This window comes from Anas acuta, chromosome Z (genome assembly GCF_963932015.1).
Source record: "Anas acuta chromosome Z, bAnaAcu1.1, whole genome shotgun sequence".
Taxonomy (NCBI): Eukaryota; Metazoa; Chordata; class Aves; order Anseriformes; family Anatidae; genus Anas; species Anas acuta.
In genome coordinates, this window is record NC_089017.1 from 26441490 (window position 1) to 26455830 (window position 14341).

The 14341-nt window shown below is 34.6% G+C and overlaps 1 protein-coding gene across 16 annotated transcripts in view; it reads right to left on the reverse strand.

The window, feature by feature from the left end:
• Window positions 1-14341, reverse strand: part of PTPRD (protein tyrosine phosphatase receptor type D) — a 398659-nt gene that overhangs the window by 23080 nt on the left and 361238 nt on the right. The gene's annotated exons all lie outside the window — the stretch shown is intronic.

Below are 14341 nucleotides of genomic sequence, written 5' to 3' on the forward strand. Positions count from 1 at the left end.
AGATGTAAATAGGCAATTTAAGTGCTAAATGGAGACAAATTCCCTAAAATATCTAGAGGAATTATACACACACACATATATATATATTAGAATATATATATATATATATATAGTAGAATTTACACCATTTTTATATCCAGGATCACATCAATTCTGTGACAATGAATACTAGTTCATGGCCTTCTAAATGTTTAATTCTTTCCAGTTAGTGATGTTAAATGTAGAGTGTAGTATACTAAGCAACAGTTCATAAACTCTCTAGACACTCATATTGTCTAAGAACACCATAAACTGCCGTTTTTTGTTGTTGTTGTTGTTTTGTTTTGTTTTGTTTTGTTTTGTTTTTGGGGGGTAGGTAAAAAAAAAAACCAACAGATAAAAATGATTATACTCCAGCTTCTATAGGTCAAGATAACAAGGATCTTCTCACAGTTCCAATAGTTTTAGGAAATGTTAAATATTGTAAGTCTGTCCTGAAATAATTAAGGGTAAACCTTTATTTCTTTCTACACACTCAAAGAATCTGTGCCAGTCAGTTGGTAAACTAGTTGTATTTACTTATAAAAAAATCAAAGAGAAGGACAGAGAAGATGTTTTAGTCCCATATGAGATAAGTCTTGTTTCTAAGATTCCTTATTTATATACAGTTAATCATTTATTCTTGCCACCAGTTACTGTCCCCATAAGCAGACCCCTTTAAACAACTGAGGACTTTTTCTAACAGACCAAACACATCAATCTCAGCTTTCTTAGATGCCACTCTAACAAGTATTAATCAATATTCTGAGCTTAAGAAAATTTACCAGTCTATGATTTTGATCAATGGGAGTTGGAGAGAAAGAAAATATACAGATATACAGGAAAGTGAAACAATGATTATCCTAGCTAAATGATTTCCTTTACCCTGTATAATAAAAGCTCTGTATCCTACAGAACTGTTATGACCTTTTAGTTAGTAATAGTCATAGGGAAATATTACCCAAACTGTCTCACTGTTGTTTTTTGTTTACTTTGGATTGCAAAGATGCACACATTTGCAGGTCGGATTGGTTTATATAAAGTTTTAACCAATCTCTAGAAACTGACTATACTGACTGAGTTTGCATTTCAGTGAAACACGCTGCACTTTCATATTTCTTACGAGAGCACTCATAAGAAATATTTATAATAATAATAATAAATTATTATTGCACTAATTTTCAATGTAGAAATGACAGGGAAAACAACATGTAATTTTTAAAGATACGCACAGTCACACTTTTTTTCTGTAAGTGCAAAAAGAACAGTTTCATAAAACAGTATAGCTGATAGGAAGGACTATTAATATAAATGTTCAGCTGTCATTACTTATATCATACACCTGTACATTCAGTTCTTATGATCCAAACAAGTGCTGGCTAAATGATAAATAAGGTTTGCCAGTGTAGATATTCTCAGTAGTTTAGAATATGTTTCTCTTACCTATCACACATTAATAAGTTAACATCTAAGCATTATGTTTATAACTGGATATATGTCATCCTTCAGATTGAAAATTAAAACCTTTGCTGGCACCTTGTATTTGTGTTTACATGGCAAGGTTTTCATAGCTAGGGGGCTGCAGGGGTGGCCACTCTGAGAAGCGTCCAGCAGCTGCCCCATGTCAAATAAGGGAAAGGGGTAAGTGGTGGCCATTTTTAGTTTGTTTTTGGTTTCTCACTGTTCTGTCTTGTTAGTAATAGGTAATAAATTACCTTAATTTCCCTATGCTGAGTCTATTTTGCCTGTGGTGAAAATTGGTGGGTGATTTCCCCTGTCCTTATGTCAACAGTTGAGCCCTTCTCATCTTATTTTCTCCCCCTTTCCCTTCGAGGAGGGGGAGTGAGATAGTGGTTGTGGTGGAGCTCAGCTGAGTAAAACCACCACATATCTACAGACCATGACTACAGAATTTCAACCCAGTTAAAAGCTTACACTTTCATCTGGAATGAACAGCTTTTATTTCTTTTCTTCCTATCTTGTATTGTCATTTATATACTTATTCTTCCCATAGGCAAACTAAGATAGTAATAGATATTAAAATACTGTATCAGAGTAGATATCTGCTAGTTGGCAGATCATGACACCAGACCAAAACACATTACTATACACTGATGTTTTTGTGATAAGGATGGAAGACCTGATATACTACCTTTTGTTATTTCAATTGGCTACATACACTAGGCTACTGACACACTCCTCCATGGAGTGTTTCAGTAAAATATTTTACTACCTTAAGGTGTTCACGACATTCTAACTCTGTCAGTTGTAAATGGGCTAGATCACCCTCCTCAGATTCCACAAAAAGATTGGAACCAATGATATGAACATTTTACTTTCTTTCCTCCCTCCCAAGTTTTCTAACTCAAAATCCAGTAACTTACAATAACAAGAAATTTACCTTTATCTTCATTCTAAATCTTATCTAAAATAAATCTTATCTTTATCTTCTTACTTTTATTTGTTTTCTGCTACCATTCATAGTTCTTAATATGGTATTGTTACACTGCTGGGAAGCCAAACAGTTTGAATCATTATGGATATGTTATTGGAATATCAATTTGCTAAACTAAATGCTGGGCTCATAGAAAATCGAAACCTATAACAGACCTATAACAGAAAGCATAAGAAAACAAACAAACAAAAAAGTTTGCTTTTATTTTTAAAGTAACTGATGAGATGGAAAGATCTCATTAACATTAAAAAGTAAAAGCTAAACTTTCTATGCCATTACAAGTAAACAGTGGCAAAAGTTTCTGTTCCCTCTTAATGAAATGTTACATAAAGCTGGAATCTCTCTTAGATGCTATATGTGTACTTCATCTTCTTCTGTGATTCCATGACTGGCACTGAAATCCTCTCCAAAGTCTTCCATATTTTCCTTTTCTTTGTAAAACAGTCAAAAGATGTATTCTTATTTAAAACTGTGACCTTGAAACAGCCATGTATTTTTTATAGTCAGATGTTTAACTTCATAGCATAAGCAAGGATCTCTACGTCTGCGAACAACTGTGCAAACAGCTATACCCTGCATTTCCATAGTGACTGTGCAAAGAAAAAGGTTTCATGTAACTAGACAGCCAACTGATGTTCAAGTTTCACCACAATTATCCATGAGTGATGTTAGTTAATGATTAAGGAATTAAACACTATATTCATTAAACAGGGGCTTCCTCAGTTGACTGAACATATTATTAAAAATTACTGGAAATATTTTGTCTACTAACTAACAAGGTTTCCTTACCAATTATATTTTTGTCCATATTTTCTTCCACATCATAATGAATTTCACCATACAAATGAAAGATTATAGTAATGAAAAACAATTAAATTCTCTTTCATCCTGAAGGACTAAATTGCATACTGTGGTGATGATAGGATTTTATTTGTGCTTTTTTTTTCCTTCATGATTTTAGTACCCATTAGCCAACTGATAAACCAGCTTCGTTCTATATACTCTGTAGCACTGGTTGCCATAGACAAAGGCTGACTTTCCTGTGCCTTGGGAAGAAATACAGTATGACAACATTGCCAAAAAATTGAGGCAGCTGGAATTAATATATATATATTTTTTTCCTGAGATTCCAAAGCATATGAAGAAGAAGGAGGTTCTCTCTGCATGCAGAACATCATAATACAGAATATACAGTCCCAATCCTAAACAGGATTGAAGCAAACATTATTAACAATGTGTCTTAACTGAATTGTATATCCAGATCTACATTCTGCCTGGAAAAAAACAAAAACAAAAACAAAAACAAAAACAAACAAACAAACAAAAAACCATAATAATTCAGCTGATGAGACTAATTTCACAAATTAACTCTACAGTGCTGTACAGTTGTTATGATTTTCTTGTCCTGTTTACATCTTTTGGTGTTACTGTCAGATTTTTTACAAAAATAATTACAACTAGTGATAGATATTGTTATGTTAACAAGCTGAAAACCTCAGCAATCTATTAAACAGGCATTCTGACTAGGAAACTGTTATTGCTTGAAATGATACCATTTAAAGTATTACAACATTTGTTTTCAATTTCTAAAAGCATGACTGGCTCAGTCCCTTGAGCTGAAGCATGCTTAATGTCTTGTGATGCAATACATCTGCAATTCACAAGAGGAAAAATTAAGAGGCATAGAGGGGCCATTCCACATTAAAGTCACTGTATGGATGTGTTAAAGGTTGGATTTTGTGATTAATTTGTAGCTGTTTAAATGATGACCCTTTACTGATACTTCAGTGATTTGGCAAAGGAAGGCAGTGTAATTGCCAGTATTCACAGGCTAGTTAATTGAAAGCAAAGACAGTAAAATATGGACCAAAAATCATTTAGGATATTTTTGACTCATGTCAGTGGGAAAAAAAAAAACAAAAAAAAAAGATTGAATATTACAGTTTCATATTGAATGAAACTTGCATTTATTAACTGAAAGTACGTAAAATTGGTTGTGATATGGGAAACATTTAGAAATGCCTGGATTTTATTTATTTATTTATTTATTTATTTTTTTGAGGAACTTCACATGATTAATTAGGTTCCAACCCCACAGAAATTCTATAGTAGTTCTGATAAGAGCAATATTAAGATAATTTTTCCCCTTATCCTGTTAGGAAATTAGGACACAGTTTAAAACCACCCTTCTGCACAGGAAGCAGCAAAAAAGATTATGAAACCATTAAACATCCATTTGAGGGGATAAAACTGGCTGCAATAACATAAAGGCTTTCTGCAGAGACATACATTTAAATTTCATTTTAGAAGAGATACTGGTCAATAAGTATTCTCAGGAAAGACCTTTGAGAATTGCTCTGCAAGTGCACAGTAGCCCTTCCCTTCCCTTCCCTTCCCTTCCCTTCCCTTCCCTTCCCTTCCCTTCCCTTCCCTTCCCTTCCCTTCCCTTCCCTTCCCTTCCCTTCCCTTCCCTTCCCTTCCCTTCCCTTCCCTTCCCTTCCCTTCCCTTCCCTTCCCTTCCCTTCCCTTCCCTTCCCTTCCCTTCCCTTCCCTTCCCTTCCCTTCCCTTCCCTTCCCTTCCCTTCCCTTCCCACCCCTTCCCTTCCCTTCCCACCCCTTCCCTTCCCACCCCTTCCCTTCCCACCCCTTCCCTTTTTCTCTATAGTTACAATATAATACTAGCAATCAAGTAATGTATACAACACATTTCTAAGCACAATGCTTCACCAAACAAGATGACTTCGGACATTATGTTTTCTTCACCTCTGTACTATGCATGGAGGTGACCATATTTGTTACTGAAGGCACATAAGGTTTCTTAAAAAGAACAGGGGAGGAAATAAAAGATCAGAAAATGTGAAGATTCCATTACAAGTACGTAAAGCTGAGTTTAGTGATCCCCAGAGTTTTCTTAGGTAGCTGGCAAAAGGATAGGAGGCTCACAAATCAAAAGCCAGCCTTAGATCTTCCTGCCTTTACTAAGCTCTGTGAAGATTTTCGTTTTGGTTTCTATGTTCTCAGAATTCTACCATTACCAAAAGTTCTTTTTAATACAACTGTCCCAGATTTGAGCATAGGTTTTATTTATTTATTTATCCTGTACGGGATTGCAGAGTGTAATAATGTTCAGGAAGTAAATCTGTTCTTCATCTAATCCTGAGTTCAGCTCTGGAGAGATCAAGGAAAAGAAGCAGTTTTATCGCATTGTTAGCAAACTCTTGAGTATTAAATCATACAGAATCAAAGCTAATAGATTTTGATTTTTTTTTTTAATGCACATGCTAGAGCTGTTTATAAACAAAGTTTTATATTATATAAAATAATAATTAAAACAAACAAACAAACAAACAAAACACTTTAATATATAATTGTAAAAGTTGAGTTTTCCAGACAAGGTAAAAATGTAGCATTAGCAATGTTCAACTGAACAAAAACAAGTTTTAAGAACTGCTTCTAGCAGGGACATTCCTTTCCAGCAGTTCAAATCCTCTCATGTAACTTCATATCCAGGTCTGTCATGAACCAGAACTCTGCAGAAATGCAGAAGGCTTCCTACATAGCTCCAAAGAAATACGAAAGTTCTGGACGTGCATAATATAAAGAGCAATTCCACTGACTAAAAGCTGCCTAGTGTTAGAAATAATTTATGAGTTAGCACTGGAGGAAGATGTACAATGTTGCAAAAGATACTACTAAAAAGTAGTTTATTAAAGTAATGGAGAAAAGTAAAATGTCTAAGATCACTGATATTTCAGCCACAAGGCAACTTCTGAGCACAATTTTTCAGCCATTTACTTTAAGTTACATTTTTGCATTGCAATTAGCTTTAAGAGGTTTCTGTATCACTAATGGGAGGGATTTATCATTATTTATTGTCTCACTGATTCGTTCACTCACAACTCTGTTAATCTACCTTTTACTGAAGGATTCTAGAAATTCTGCCGTGACTACAATCCTGAAGCCATTTTGCATGTCAAGGGGCTGTCCTTGCACAACCTCGATGATGGGCAGTGTGACACACCTCAGAATGGATAGAGAGTTCATAAGGGTGAAGAAAACACATCAAAGAGGATGATACAGTATGAAGGAGAGGGTAATCAAACTATATCAACTCAGCTTGGAGCAGAGATGACTTGGCAGAAAGGGAAATAAGGCAGCAACAGTATAAAATCATGTATTATGTTGAGGATGCAAATAGGAAATGACTGTTCATTTTTTCATTGTAACACAAGAAGTAGGATCATGAAATGAAATGATGAAACATAGAATTTAAACCAAACAGGATGTACTTTCTATACAGCACATACTTAAATTATGAAATTCATTTTTGCAGAATACTATGGACACCAAAAATAAATTCTTGAAGATAAGGATCCAGTAAGGGTTATTAAACAACCAGTTACACATGAAACTTCTCCAGAAATCCTTATATTGGGCTTTGCTTTAATTAGGATAAGCACTCTAAAAACATTATTCAAGACATGTCCTAGGAAAGATTATACTCGCTCTCTAAATTTGGCCTCACAGTCACATAAACTAAAAGAAAGAATAAGCTTTCCCTGCACTCCCCTGTGTGCTAACCATACCTTTTCCTTTCAATCAATATTTCAGCCCTTGGGTACCTGACACTCTTAGTAGCTATGCCATTGAAGAGGTACAGCAGTATTTCTGATCCTTGCTTTTTCTTTCTTAAAAGCGAGGGAACATCAAAAAGTACTTCTACCTGCTTCTTCACCTACTACTCGTGCCTGTTTCGCTTCTGAAATTATGAATTGCTGGTGAAAAAAGACACAGCAGATATTACACAATATAACAACTGAAAAGTTCATTGACCCTATTTCATATGACTTATCTTTCTTATCTCCTTTTCCCTTCAGACTGATTGTTGATTTTACATAGCAACACATGAATACATGCCTTAATTCTACTTTTCACAGAGGGTTTTTATACATACACCTTACTAGAAATCCCAGTATCACCTGATTTCTTCAATTACTCGGAAATATAAAGTAAGGAAATTACAATAAACATCATTTCTTTGTACTGTTTTATCTATGTACAGGGATTTATAGTGATTTTTTATTTCAAAATTAATCCAGTTCTCAGATATCCTTCTTATTTTCCTACTGCTTTAAATACAATTTTATATATTCAGTATATTGCATTCTGTATTTAGCTTCAAAAAGTAACTATCCCCCAAAAAAATCCTCTCTGTGAAATTTTGTGAGTTTCAGCACATATTTTACATTCACTGTACTGTACAATGCATTCACAAAGCATTCCTGTCATTATGCATTCCACTAAGGAATGAAAGATCTAAGATCTACTGAAATAGAATCTAGTGAAATAGAATTTTTAAGAAGAATGTATTTCGAGGTTAATTTTAACAGCACATCTGTGATTGGTTACCTTCAACAAATCTATGCATCAACAGCTGTAGTAAATACAGAAAATTATGCTTATAGGTAATTTATGGGAGGAAGTTCACTGTGCTTGAATCATTGATAAATAAAAGCAACGTTTACAGCACAACAAAGAAGTCAATGAGCAGAAATTACGCTGCTTGCTGCTAACAGCTACTTCCCTGATTTCTTTGCATTTCAAACTATTTTGCATTCTTGGGGTGGAATGTTTTGAAGAGTCATTCTGTACTTCTGCATATTTCTGCATTTAGTTTACACTTTCATGTGGACATGCTGACCCCACTCTTCCATGCCATGTGAAGAAGAGCTATTGCCCTATTTATATGGGAAATCGAAAGTTGAACTGATGCTATCGGAAACAGAATTAAATAAAATAATAATAAAAAAATAAAAATAAAAATTGGGAAGAGTAGTTTTCTGCAGTGCTGGTTAACAGGACAACCTTGAAAGCACTAGCTGAACACTCAGGTGTATCATAGTTTCAGAGTCCTTCTAGGCCCCTTGCTGTATCTAGATGTTCATATACTTTATATTATCAACAATGATTTATTTTTCTTAGTACTCTCTGGCCTCAGGATTCCTGTATTTCAAGCCACAACACTACCATTTGCCATTTGTCATGCTTGTTTTTTGAACTGACAGAAGAGCAGAAGAGGTCTCAGACACTCTTCCAGACACAGTACTTCACCTGGTAAGCACACAGCAAACAAAGAAGACAAGACACCATGTGTCCAAAGTCTGTGTTGGTGATGTTTTCAGTATCAGTCAGTTCAAAGCTCTAAATTAATTGGGATCTACCTACCTATAAATTTTCATTAATTATTTTATTTTTCTGCTTTTAAAACTTGGAAAGGATCAGAAATTAGTCTTAAATCTTGAAATCGATTGGACTATAGTAGCAAACCTGCCGTTTCTTATCTTCATTTCAAAACAACACTTCATTTTCCAAAGAGAACTGATGTGTCTAAGAGCCTTTCTGATATCTCTGCCAACAATTCACTGAAAGGTGAATAGTTTGGTTACTGGTTCTACTTCTGACTTATTTATTTATTTATTTATTTCAATTGCCTTTAAATCAGCATGAATTCTGCACAGTGAAGTAGAAAATCATAGTTTGAGTTGTTAATACCACTAAGTATTTACAATTCTTAATCAGAATTTATCATTTAAAGATTGGGCACTAATCTTTCTTTTTTTTTTTCTTTTTTTTTTTGGGGGTGTGGGGGGGAGGATGGTGGTGGAGGGGGATATTGAACTTTATGAGAACATACCATGGAAAAGATATAATGAATTTTTATCTATTTATTTTCCCTATCACAAAATAGCTTTGAAACGAGCTTGGATAGCAATAGCATTATGGTAACTTTCAAACAATTATCACTTAATTTTAAAATTCAGTTGACAAAAATAAATAAATAAATAAAAATAGAAACAGGAGCTAAGTACCACCATTCAGAATTCACTTGGAAGAGCAGACCTTGACCAAACCTGATAACAAGTGATGAGACTCTGAACTAAGTATATGCAAGTATGAAAAATAAAGAAAGATAAATATTCAGGGCTGAATATTGATTGGAAAACTTCCACTGAAAGATAACAGGATGATTTTTAAAGCTGCATTTTATTTCTAGAGACACAGGGAGATGATTTAAGGAGGCTTTCATGATGATTACTTTAGATCAAAATACAGGCTGTTCAAAGTTAGCCAAACATGCCAAGTAGCCAAGTTGATGCAATGTGTTCCAGTATACTGTGTGTCCATGGATATTCTGGAATATACTGTAGGTACAGCTGGGAAATCTCAGAGATACCCCTTTCCAAAATTCAGCTATTGGGTTATAAAAATATTTTCACATTTCCTGCAGATGGCTGGATTCTTTTCTTCCCTCATAATTTTAATTCAGAATTCATTATGGGCAGCTGCTGGCTCTGATGGAACCTAATTGCTCTTTTACTAGACTCAGCTGCAAGCAGTCAGATTTCCTTTTCCTTTGTAAAGTATATTATATATAAACATGGGCGGGGAGAAAAATAACCAATTAACTAAATACATATGGATAAAATGACTCACTAAGAGAGATGATCAAATAATGTATCAAACTACAGCTTAGGTCAAAGGAAATTACAGGTCTTGTAGGACATGATAATATATATATATGGAAATAATTATCAGCACCAACATATTTGTAATTTGAGATAAACTATGGAAAAGGCACTGCTTGTGTTCAAAAATCTTTTGCAAATTATTACTTTCTCGTAAAGGGCAGGTTATTTCACTGAGTGAAAAGTCATCAATCTCCAGCAGAACTGCTCAACCATTTCTTGGCTGAATTCAGATAAGGCCCACTGGACAGCTTTTTGAGAAAACCTGGCGTAATTCTGGACTTATTTTTCCTGCCTTACATATTATTTAAAATTAAAGACTGAGGAATATCTACTTTTACTAAGACTATGCAAAAAGGGTATGACACAAGTGAAGTGGAGAGATGGGCTACAAAAAAAATGACTAGGGATGTGAGGATTCTTCTGCCCTCTCATTTGACTGTGACTGAAACAGTTTAAGATTGCTTACTATCCCAGTTTGCTGCAAAGGATAAACTTAAGGAAAAGTGTAAAACATGAAATGGCATTAATATTTTTTTTTCCTTTTACCAAGTACATTTAGTTAAATGAAGAGGTAAGTGTTTAAATAGAAGTAAATAAGTATCTTCTAACATGACGTGTGAAAACCACCTAGAGCATAATACTTAGACAAGAAAAAAAATAAAATAAAAAGACAGTTTGGTATTGTTCTTTAAAATGTGCATACAGTCATGAATATCAGAAATAAAATATCTACAGATTTGTCTATGTAGCTAAAGGAATAAAGGCAGAAAAGAATAGATATTGTCATGAAGTAGTGCTAAGCTAGTCACTAGATGCTTTCTGCTAGGAAGAAATCTTATTGAAATATTGTCTATACTGGAGTTTTACACATTCTCCTGAGATTTCTGCCATTTGTCATTGTCCAAGACACTAAAATACATTTGTTATGTTTTCCTCGTCAGAGTTTTCAACTGTGCAGGGAAGATAGGTAAGATCCTCAGTTGCTCGCAGGTACGGAGAAGACAGGGTTGAGGAAGCTTTTAATAATTTTGAATCTCCTTGGAGAGATTTCTGAATATATAGTGGGGAGATTTTTCTCTCCACTGTTAAAAAGCACAGTCAGTCATCTGCATCCTACTCACTACCAGGATTAGAAAATGAGCATTCATGAGGGATGTGTCAAAAACAATAAAAGCAATAAACAGGTTCAAAAGATGTGGAGATAATAAGAAAAAAAAATCCACAAGAAAATCATTACTTAGATCTCTCTCTCTCTGATGCTGAAACATTGAATAAAAAATAAGTAAAAATACTACTTTAAAAATACAACATCACATTGCATATTGTTATTTTTTGAAAATTAACTTTTTTTTTTTTTAAGCAGTCATATTTTTCCATTCAGTCTAGGTTAACATCATTAACAGCAGATAACAAAACTTCACAAAGTGTCTTAAAGATAGGCCCTTTGGTGCTGATATTATGCAGATGCAAACATGGGATTGTACTTGCATGTTAAACTATTCTGTAGTGTTACTGAATCAACTACTAAAGTTTCAGTGATGTTTTGAAAACATAGAGGCATAAAGCTCCAAACACCCTCTGGTACTATTTTATCGTGGTCTGATTAGCACCTTTTTGTTTGCACTTATCCAACTTCAAACAAAAACATGTGCTTTCTCCATTATCATTAAACCACAAATTACAGCCTCTCAAATGCAGACTCTATGGCTTAAGACTGATTTTTTTCATTAAAGAAACACTTTTTTTCTATATCAGCTTTGCAAATTACAGCAAGTCATGCCAAGACACCATTTGCACTGCGATATTATTAAGCTACTATGTAATGGCCTGAAATGATACAGGCTTGAAATAGAATAAACTGTAAAAGAAAAAGCGTCTGCCTGCACCAAGTATTTCTACCACCACCAAATAAATAAATAAATAAATAAATAAATAATAATAAAAAAATCTCAGACAGCTTACTCTTAATAGGCCAGTCAAGATCTGTATATACTTTATGGAAAGTATCTACCAACAGAATGAGATTGCTGAATTTCTTATGCCTTTCTTCTTCTTGGGGCAAGCGTTAGCTTTGATTTACCTGCTTTCTTCTACCATTTTCACTTTCCAAGTCTCACACTGAAAATAATGATGCTGCTGTCTTTGGGAGAATGTAACTCACAAAAGGATCATGGAACACGGCAGTTTATAATGAATATATTTCTAAATATAACTTTGCTACACTACTTTTCCTGGTGTATATAGGTAGAAAGTATAAATTTTTCCTGGAAGAAAAATCAGTAAAACTACATTAAAATGTAGTCCTACCATAATATCTGGTTATATAAATAAAGAAACCCACATTTAGATTAGACCTTGATATTGTCTTCTTCATAATCCTTTCAGCAATGACATATGTATTCTCCTTAAACAAAAGAAAACAAAAACAAACAAACAAACAAAACCCATGTAGCTTTAACTATACTTCAATTGCCTTTTCAGCTTAAAAATCTCCTCACTTTTCTGCACAGGCAAGAGCCTTGGCCAATAGAATATTTATATGACATTTCTCAACATGCTTCTAACTTGTATATTAGATACAAACTCAGTGCTACACAGGCAACCAAATAGTTAATTATCCAAGACTAGGTGTGCAAATGACATGCAAAGATGTCTCTTATATGGACATCATTAACAAATTATTTATGTTATCATACATTCAGATCATATAATTCTCAATTTTTCTTTGCTTTCACTGCACAAATTTGTTATGAAGTCTTCACCTGGCATTTGTTGGACTGTTGTTAGACCTCCACTTATCAGAACGTGTCTTGTCAAGTCAAATAATTTTGGATGGTAATTGTTATATTGTACTCACAGTTAATTTCACCACTTCAGACCATGCTTTTTTTTTCTGGTCACTGTTATGTAAATAGAATTTATTCAGATCTTTATAGAGTGGGTTCTTCAGGTGTCACTGCTTTCACCTCAGGCACCTCCCTAATAAGCACACTGTTTGTTATTAAATTCTTCATACACTCAGCAAGCATTTCCCAGGAACAGGATATTACAGTAGCTTATCAGCTACTAAGGCTTTGATACAAAGTTCTCTGGGGCCACGCTCATGAAGCAATGATGTGAAGCAGCAGTGACCACTACCCTTATTCCCTATAGAATGTATAGCGACCTCCCCAGACCATCAAACTGGAAAATTCTCTTAATGTAAAGTGGACTGAAAGACAACTGTAGGTCAGTCTTAATTTGGAGCATGTAGTAAGGGAAAACTTGGGCTAAACCTTTCACTTACAATAACTACATATAGAGACAGAATAAATATACATGTAGGATTATTTGCCAATGATCAAAATGCAGATACCCGAGTCTTTTATTTATTCCCTATTTTATTTATTTTATGTTGCCCAGGGCCTTGTCCAGCCTGGTCTTGAACACCTGCAAGGATGGGGCATCCACAGCTTCTTCAGGCAACCTATTCCAGTGCCTCACCACCCTCCAAGTGAAAAATTTCCTCCTAACATCTAATTGAGATTTCCCCTCTTTTAGTTTAAAACTGTTCCCCATCGTCAAGTTGTCTGCCCAAAGAAAAACTTGCTCCCAATTTTATCAGCCACCTTTAAGTATTAAAAGGTTGTGATAAGGTCTCCCCAGAGCCTTCTCTTCTCCAGGCTGAACATTCCCAGCTCTCCCAGCCTTCATAATAGAGCTGCTCCAGCCCTCTAATTATCTTCATGGCCACTCTCTAGACTGGCTGCAACAGGTCCACATCCTTCTTATACTGGGGGCCCAAAACCTGGATTCAGCTCTCCAGGTGGGGCCTCACAAGGGCAGAAGTAGAGAAGGAGAGAATCACCTCCCTCAGCCTGCAATATTATTACTGAAATACTATTATAATTACTCCAGTTTCTAACCAGGGCATTTCAATAAGTATTAAATCTCTGTCTCATGTTCTCTATCTGTGGCTTTCCACATTTAAGTACTGATTATTTTATTTTCCCGTTGATTTTATTTTCCTGTCTCATTTACAAAAGTCTCTTTTAATCACTTTGGAAATGTTCAAATAACCAGCTTCCGTGGATGGCTTACAAACATGTAAAAGGTGAGAAGTAAAAGACTGGTGTGCTGTAATCCTGGTAATTCCTATCCTCAGTTGTTGGATGACAAAAACAAGACTGATTTTCAAATACATTATGCATGCATAGTTTCAGTGAATAAGGAGTAGTCCTTAGACTTATTAATTGAAGATATACCTAAATGAATTCCACAAAAATCTTTGACCTTGGGGATTCACTTTGAAAGGAACAGCACAGTAAACTTTGTAAACTATAACAACATAATGCAGGAG